Below are 9,297 nucleotides of genomic sequence, written 5' to 3' on the forward strand. Positions count from 1 at the left end.
GTTTCAGTTTTTCACCATTGAGAATAATGTTGCCTGTAGGTTTGTCATATATGGCCTTCATTATGTTTAGGTAAGTTTCCTGTATGCCTACTTTATGGAGAGATTTTATCATAAATTGGTCTTGAATTTTGTAGGGAGATTTTTCTGCATCTATTGTGATGATCATATGGTTTTTATCCTTCAATTTCTTAGTATGGTATATCTCATTGATTGATTTTCATATATTGACGAATCCGTGAATTCCTGGGATAAACCCCTCTTGATCATGGTGTATAATCCTTTTAATGTGCTGTTGGATTCTGTTTGCTAGTATTCTGTTGAGGATTTTTGCATCATTGTTCATCAGTGATATTGGCCTGTAGTTTTCCTTTTGTGGCATCTTCATCTGGTATTGGTATAATGGTGATGGTGGCCTTGTAGAATGAGTTTGGGAGTGTTCCTCCCTCTGCTATATTTTGGAATAATTTGAGAAGGATAGGTGTTAGCTCTTCTCTAAATGTTTGATAGAATTCTCTGGTGAAGCCATCTGGTCCTGGGCTTTTTTTGAAGATTTTTAATCACAGTTTCAATTCCAGTCCTTGTGTTTGGTCTGTTTATATTTTCTGTTTCTTCCTGGTTCAGTCTCGGAAGTTTGTGCTTTTGTAAGAATTTGTCCATTTCTTCAGGTTGTCCTTTTTTTTCTTTGGCATATTGTTGCTGTATTAATCTCTCATGATCCTTTGTATTTCTGCAGTGACAGTTGTTGCTTCCCCTTTTTCATTTCTAATTCTATTCATTAGAGTCTAATCCCTTTTTTTCTTGATGAGTTTGGCTAATGGTTTATCAATTTTGTTTTTCTTCTCAAACAACCATCTTTTAGTTTTATTGATCTTTGCCATCCTTTCCTTCATTTCTTTTTCTTTTATTTCTGATCCGATCTTTATGTTTTCTTTCCTTCTGCTAACTTTGGTGTCTATTTTTCCTTCTTTCTCTAAATGATGTAGGTGTAAGTTTAGGTTGTTTATTTGAGTTGTTTCTTGTTTCTGGAAGTAGGATTGTATTGCTATAATATTCCCTATTAAAGCTGCTTTTGCTGTATCACATAGGTTTTGGGTCATATTGTTTTCATTGTCATTTGTTTCTAGGTATTTTTTGATTTGCAGTTTGATTTATTCAGTCAACTCTTGGTCATTTAGTAGTGTGTTGCTTAGCCTCCATGTGTTTGTATTTTTTACAGATTTTTTTCCTGTAATTGTTATCTAGTCTCATAGCATTGTGGTCGGAAAATATATTAGGCACAATTTCAATTTTCTTAAATTTACCAGGGCCTGATTTGTGATGCAAGAAATAATCTATCCTGGAGAATGTTCCATGAGCACTTAAGAAGAAAGTGTAATCTGCTGTTTTGGATGGAATGGCCTATAAATATTAATTAATTCCATTCTTGTTTAATATATCATTTAAAGATTGTGTTTCCTTATTTATTTTCATTTTGGATGATCTGTCCGTTGGTGAAAGTTGGGTGTAAAGTCCCCTACTATTATTGTGTTACTGTCGATTTCCCCTTTTATGGCTGTTTGGATTTGCCATATGCATTGAGCTTCTTCTCTGTTGCATGTATAAATACTTACAATTGTTATATCTTCTTGGATTGATCCCATGATTTTTATGTAGTGTCCACTTTTGTCTCTTATAATAGTCTTTATTTTTAAGTCTATATTCTCTGGTATGAGAATTGCTACTCCACCTTTCTTTTGATTTCCATTTGCATGGAATAACTTTCTCTATCCCCTCACTTTCATTCTGTGTGTGTCCGTAGGTCTGAAGTGGGTCTCTATTAGGCGGCCTATGTCTGGGTCTTGTTTTTGTATCCATTCAGCCAGGGTCTGTCTTTTGGTTGTAGGATTTAATCCATTTACATTTAAGCTTGTTATAGATATGTATGTTCCTATTACAGTTTTCTTAATTGTTTTGGGTTTGTTACTATACATCTTTTCCTTCTCTTGTGTTTCCTGCCTACAGAAGTTCCTTTAGAATTTTTTGTAAACGTGCTTTGGTGTGCTGAATTGTCTTAGATTTTGCTTATATGTAAAGGTCTTAATATCTCCGTCAAATCTAAATGTGAGCGTTGCTGGGTAGATTAATCTTGGTTGTAGCTTTTTCCCTTTCATCACTTTAAATATGTCCTGCCACTCCCTTCTGGCTTGCAGAGTTTCTGCTGAAAGATCAGCTGTTAACGTTATGGGGATTCCCTTGTATGTTAACTGTTCCTTTTCCCTTCTGTTTTTAATATTTTCTATTTGTATATAATTTTTGTTAATTTGATTAATATGTTTCTTGGCGTGTTTCTACTTGGATTTATCCTGTATGGGACTCTCTGTACTTCCTGTATTTGATTGCCTATCTCCTTACCCATATTGGGGAAGTTTTCAATTATAATGTCTTCAAATATTTTCTCAGGCTCTTTTTTTCTCTCTTCTTCTTCTGGGACCCCTATAATTCGAATGTTGGTGCGTTTAATGTTGTTCCAGAAGTCTCTGAGATTGTCCTCAATTCTTTTCAATCTTTATTCTTTATTCCGCTCTGCTGTAGTTATTTTCACTATTTTATCTTCCACATCACTTATCCGTCCTTCTGCCTCAGTTATTCTGCTATTGATTCCTTGTAGAGAATTTTTAATTTCATTTATTATGCTGTTCATCATTGTTTGCTCTTTAGTTCCTCTAGGTCCTTGTTAAACGTTTCTTGTATTTTCTCCATTCTATTTCTAAGATTTGGATCATCTTTACTATCATTACTCTGAATTCTTTTTCAGGTAAACTGCCTACTTCCTCTTCATTTGTTTGGTCTGTTGGGTATTTACCTTGCTCCTTCACCTGCTTTGTATTTCTCTGTCTTCTCATTTTGATTAACTTACTGTGTTTGGGCTCTCCCTTTTGCAGGCTGCATGTTGTTAGTTCCTATTGGTTTTCGTGTCTGCTCTTACTGTTTACATTTGGTTCAGTGGGTTGTGTTGGTTTCCTGGTGGAAGTGACTTGTGTCTGTGTTCTGGTCGATGATGCTGGATCTTTTCTTTTTCGTGGGCAGTACTATGTTCAGTTTTGTGTATTGTGGTGTCTGTGAACTTATTGTATTTTAGGCAGCCTCTCTGCTAATGGGTGGGTTTGTGTTCCTGTCGTGGTTGTTGTTTGTCATAAGTTGTCAAGTACTGTAGATTGCTGGTCATTGAGGGCAGCTTCTTCTTAGTGTTGAGATGGCGATCTCTGGGAGACTCTTGCTATTTGATATTACATGGAGCCGGGAGGTCTCTGGTGGTCCAATGATTTGAATACAGCTCTCCCGCCTCAGAGACTCAGGCCTGACACCAGGCCAGATCACAAAGATCCTCTCAGCAACACAGCTCAGAAGAAAAGGGAGAAAAAACAAGAAAAAAAATAAAAGAAAAGTTAAATAAATAAATAAATTAAATAAAGTTATTGAAATAGAAAAAAATTTAAAATAAAAAACAAAGAATTAATTTTAAAAAAGAAACAGAGAATGAAGGAAAAGAGCAAACAAACCGAAAAACAAATCCTCCAATGATAAAAAGTGCTAAAAACTATACTAAAAAAGAAAAAACAAAAAAACCCAGACAGAGAGAACCCTAAGACAGATGGCAGAAACAAAGCTATACAGACAAAATCACCCAAAGAATTATGTACATACACTCTAACAAAAAGAGAAAAAGAAAAAAAATACATATATATACAAAAGAAATTTAAAATGGCAGAGAGCAACCAAATCAATAAACAAATCTACCAATGATAATAAGATCTAAATACTAAACTAAGATAAACATAAAACCAGAAACAAACTAGAAAGAAAACCCCAAGTCTACAGTTGCTCCCAAAGTCCACCACCTCAATTTTTGGATGATTCTTTGTCTATTCAGGTATTCGAGAGATGCAGGGTACAACAAATTAACTGTGGAGATTTAATCCACTTCTCCTGAAGCTGCAGGGAGAAATTTCCCTTTCTTTTCCTTTTTCACACAGCTCCTGGGTTTCAGCTTTGGATTTGGCCCCGCCTCTGCATGTATGTCACCTGAGGGTGTCTGTTCCCCACCCAGAATGGGCAGGGTTAAAGGAGCAGCTGATTAAGGAGCTCTGGCTCACTCAGACCAGTTGCAGGTAAGGGTACAGAATGAGGGATGAGCCTGTGGCAGCAGAGGTCAGCATGACAGTGCAACAGCATGAGGTGCACCCTTTGTCCTCCCAGGGAAGTTGTCCCTGCATCACGGGACACTGGCAGTGGCAGGCTGCACAGGTTCCTGGGAGGGGAGCTGTGGATAGTGACCTGTGCTTGCACACAGACTTCTTGGTGGCTGTAGCAGCAGCCTTAGTGTTTCATGCCTGTCTCTGGGGTCTGTGCTGATAGCTGTGGCTCGTGCCCGTCTCTGGAGCTCGTTTAGGTGGTGCTCTGAATTCCCTCTCCTTTCACACCCTGAAACAATGGTATCTTGCCTCTAAGACATGTCCAGACTTTTTTTCCAACTCCGTCCCAGCTAGCTGTCATGCACTAGGCCCCTTCAGGCTGTGTTCATGCAGGCAACCCCAGTCTTTTCCCTGGGATCTGAACTCCGAAGCCTGAGCCTCAGCTCTCGTCCCCCACTTTCCCTGGTGGGTAAGCAGACAAACCTCTCAGGCTGGTGAGTGCTGGTCAGCACCGATCCTATGTGCAGGAATCTCTCTGCTTTGCCCTATGCACTCGTGTTCCTGTGCTTTCCTCCATGGCTCCGAAGCTCCCCCTACCACCCACTCCCCACCTCTTCCAAAGAAGGAGCTTCCTAGACTTTAGAAACTTTTCCTCCTTCACAGATCCCTCTCCAAGGTGCAGGCCCCATCACTATTGCTTTGTCTCTTTTTTCTTTTGCCCTACCCAGGTACTGGGGAGTTTTTTGCCTTTTGGGAAGTCTGAGGTTTTCTGCCAGCATTCAGTAGGTGTTCTGTAGGAGTTGTTCCACATGTAGATGTAGTTTTGATGTATTTGTGGGGAGGAAGGTGATCTCCACGTCTTACTCCTCTGTTATCTTGAAGGTGTCCCCACAGCCATTATTCTTTAATAACTTTAAATGTGGTGCAATCTGTAAAATATTGAATCACAATGTTGTACACTAGAAAGTAATATAGTATTTTAAACCAATTATACTTCAACTAAAAACTAAAATTCAAAAAATAGAAGAATCAGAACACGGGATTAAATCTGAATATTGTCAGCGATTTTACTGTGATCTTGGCCATATCACGTTACCTCTCATCACCTCAGCCCTGTGAAATGCAGGGATACCGTACTCTTGACTTACGAAAAAAAGAGTTTCAAGTGGTAAAATCACAGAATGAATGCTTTTAAAATCTGCTCAAGGAAGCGAAACACATGGAGTCGACTGGGCTTAACACATTGTCATTTGGCAACCGCTGGACAATAAAATGGAGTATGTACATGTGTATGTAACTGAAAAGTAGCATGTGAAACGTGAAAATTTGTCAGTAAAATTATTTTAGATATGTCAATGGAATTAAATATGTACCAAGGGGAGTTGAGGAAGATGGCGGAAGAGTAAGACGTGGAGATCACCTTCCTCTCAATTGATACATCAGAATTACATCTACATGTGGAACTGCTCCTATAGAACACCCACTGAACGCTGGCAGAAGACCTCAGACCACCCAAAAGGCAAGAAACTCCCCACATACCTGGGTAGGGCAAAAGAAAAAAGAAAAAAACAGGCAAAAGAATAGGGACAGGACCTGCACTAGTGGGAAGGATCTGTGAAGGAGGAAAGCTTTCCACATAGTAGAAAGCCCCTTCGCAGGTGGAGACTGTGTGTGGCGGAGGGGGGAAGCTTCGGAGCCGTGGAGGAAAGCACAGCAATAGGGGTGAGGAGGGCAAAGCGGAGAGATTCCCGCACAAAAGATCGGTGCCGACCAGTACTCACCAGCCCGAAAAGCTTGTCTGCTCACCCGCCAGGCAGGGTGGGAGCTGGAAGCTGAGGCTCGGGCTTTGGTCGGATTGCAGGGAGAAGATTGGGTTTGGCGGCCGTGAAAAAGCCTGAAGGGGTTAGTGCACCACGGCCAGCCGGGAGGGAGTCCGGGAAAATGTCTCGACCTGCCGAAGAGGAAAGAGACTTCTTCTTCTGTCTTTGTTTCCTGGTGCGTGAGGAGGGGAGATAAAGAGCGCTGCTTAAAGGAGCTCCAGAGAAGTGTGCAAGCCACAGCTAACAGCGCGGACCCCAGAGACGGGCATGAGACGCTAAGGCTGCTGCTGCAGCCACCAAGAAGCCTGTGTGCAAGCACAGATCACTATCCACACCTCCCCTCCTGGGAGACTGTGCAGCCTGTCACTGACAGGGTCCCGTGATCCAGGGACAACTTCCCTGGGAGAATGCACAGTATGCCTCAGGCTGCTGAAACGTCATGCCAGCCTCTGCCAATGCAGGCTGCCCGTGCATCTGTACCCCTCCCTCCCCCCAGCCTGAGTGAGCCAGAGCCCCTGAATCAGCTGCTCCTTTAACCCCGTCCTGTCTGAGCGAAGAACAGACACCCTCAGGTTACCTACATGGAGAGGTGGGGACAAATCCAAATCTGAACCCCTGGTGCTGTGCAAACAAAGAAGGGAAAGGGAAATTATTTCTCCCAGCAGCCTCAGGAGAAGCTGATTATATATCCACAATCAACTTGATGTACCTTGCATATGTGGAAAGCCTGAATAGACAATGAATCATCCCAAATAGAGGAGGTGGACTTTGAGAGCAAGATATATTACTTTTTCCACTTTTCCTCTTTTTGTGAGTGTGTATGTGTATGCTTCTTTGTGAGATTTTTGTCTGTAAGCTTTGCTTTTACAATTTGCCCTAGGGCGCTGCCAGTCCGTTTTTTAATTTTTTTACTTAAAAATTTTTTTCTTAATAATTATTTATTTTAATAAATTTATTTTATTTTATATTACTTTAATTTATTTTACTTTAAATTCTTTCTTTCTTTCTTTCTTTCTTTCTTTCTAACTTTTCTCCCTTTTATTCTGAGCTCTGTGGATGAAAGGCTCTTGGTGCTCCAGCCAGGAGACAGTGCAGTGCCTCTGAGGTGAGAGAGCTGACTTCAGGACACTAGTCCACAAGAGACCTCCCAGCTCCACGTAATATCAAATGGCGAAAATCACCAAGAGATGTCCATCTCAAAACCAACACCCAGGTTCACTCAACGATCAGGAAGCTACCGTGCCGGACACCCTATGTCCAACAACTAGCAAGACAGGAACACAACCCCACCCATTAGCAGAGAGGCAGCCTAAAATCATAAAAGGGCCACAGACACACCAAGACACACCACCAGACATGGACCTGCCCACCAGAAAGACAAGATCCAGCCTCATCTACCAGAACACAGGCACTAGTCACCTCCAACAGGAAGCGGACACAACCCACTGAAGCAACTTTATCTACTGAAGACAGACACCAAAAACAATGGGAACAACGAACCTGCAGCCTGCAAAAAGGAGACCTCAAATACAGTGACATAAGCAAAATGAGAAGACAGAAAAACACACAGCAGATGAAGGAGCAAGATAAGAATCCACCAGACCTAACATATGAAGAGGAAATACACAGTCTACCTGAAAAAGAATTCAGAATAATTATAGTAAAATGATCCAAAATCTTGGAAATAGAATAGAGGAAATGCAACAAATATTTAACAAGGACCTAGGACTAAAGACGAAACAAGAAACGATGAACTACAAAATAAATGAAATTAAAAATACTCTAGAAGGGATCAATAGCAGAATAACTGAGGCAGAAGAACGGATAAGGGACCTGGAAGATAAAATAGTGGAAATAACTGCTGCAGAGCAGAATAAAGAAAAAAGAATGAAAAGAAATGAGGAGAGTCTCAGAGACCACTGGGAGAACACTAAATGCACCAATATTCGAATTATAGGGGTTCCAGAAGAAGAAGAGAAAAAAAAAGGGACTGAGAAAATATTTGAAGAGATTATAGTTGAAAACTTCCTTAATATGGGAAAGGAAATAGTTTAAAAAGTCCAGGATGCACAGAGAGTCCCATACAGTATAAAACCAAGGAGAAACACGCCAAGACACATATTAATCAAATTATCAAAAATTAAATACAAAGAAAACATATTAAAAGCAGCAAGGGAAAAACAACAAATAACACACAAGGGAATCCCCATAAGGTTAACAGCTGTTCTTTCAGCAGAAACTCTGCAACCCAGAAGGGAGTGGCAGGACATATTTAAAATGATGAAGGAGAGAAACCTACAAACAATATTACACTACCCAGAAAGGATCTCATTCAGATTTGCCGGATAAATTAAAACCTTTACAGACAAGTAAAAGCTGAGAGAGTTCAGCACCACCAAACCAGCTTTACAACAAATGCTAAAGGAACTTCTCTAGGCAAGAAACACAAGAGAAGGAAAAGACCTACAAGAACAAACCCAAAACAATTAAGAAAATGGTAATAGGAACATACATATTGATAATTACCTTAAATGTAAAGAGATTAAATGTTCCCACCAAAAAACACAGACTGGCTGAATGGATACAAAAACAAGACCAATATACATGCTGTCTACAAGAGACCCACTTCAGACCTAGGGACACATACAGACTGAAAGTGAGGGGATGGAAAAAGATATTCCATGCAAATGGAAATCAGAAGAAAGCTGGAGTAGCAATTCTCATATAAGACAAAATAATCTTTAAAATCAAGACTTTTACAAGAGACAAAGACACTACATAATGATCAAGGGATCGATCAAAGAAGAAGATATAACAATTGTAAATATTTATGCACCCAACATAGGAGCACCTCAATACATAAGGCAAATACTAACAGCCATAAAAGGGGAAATCAACAGTAACACAGTCATAGTAGGGAACTTTAACCCCCTACTTTCATCAATGGACAGATCATCCTAAATGAAAATAAATAAGGAAACACAAGTTTTAAATGATACATTAAAGAAGATGGACTTAATTGATATTTATAAGACATTCCATGCAAAAACAATAGAATACACATTTATCTCAAATGCAAATGGAACATTCTCCAGGAGGATCATATCTTGGGTCACACATCTAGCCTTGGTATATTTAAGAAAATGGAAATCGTATCAAGTATCTTTTCTGACCACAACACTATGAGACTAGATATCAATTACAGGAAAAGCTCTGTACAAAATACAAACACATGGAGGCTAAACAATACAATACTTAATAACAAAGTGATCACTGAAGAAATCAAAGAGGAAATGAAAAAATAC

The sequence above is a fragment of the Physeter macrocephalus genome, chromosome 21 (genome assembly GCF_002837175.3).
Source record: "Physeter macrocephalus isolate SW-GA chromosome 21, ASM283717v5, whole genome shotgun sequence".
In the NCBI taxonomy this organism is placed as follows: Eukaryota; Metazoa; Chordata; class Mammalia; order Artiodactyla; family Physeteridae; genus Physeter; species Physeter macrocephalus.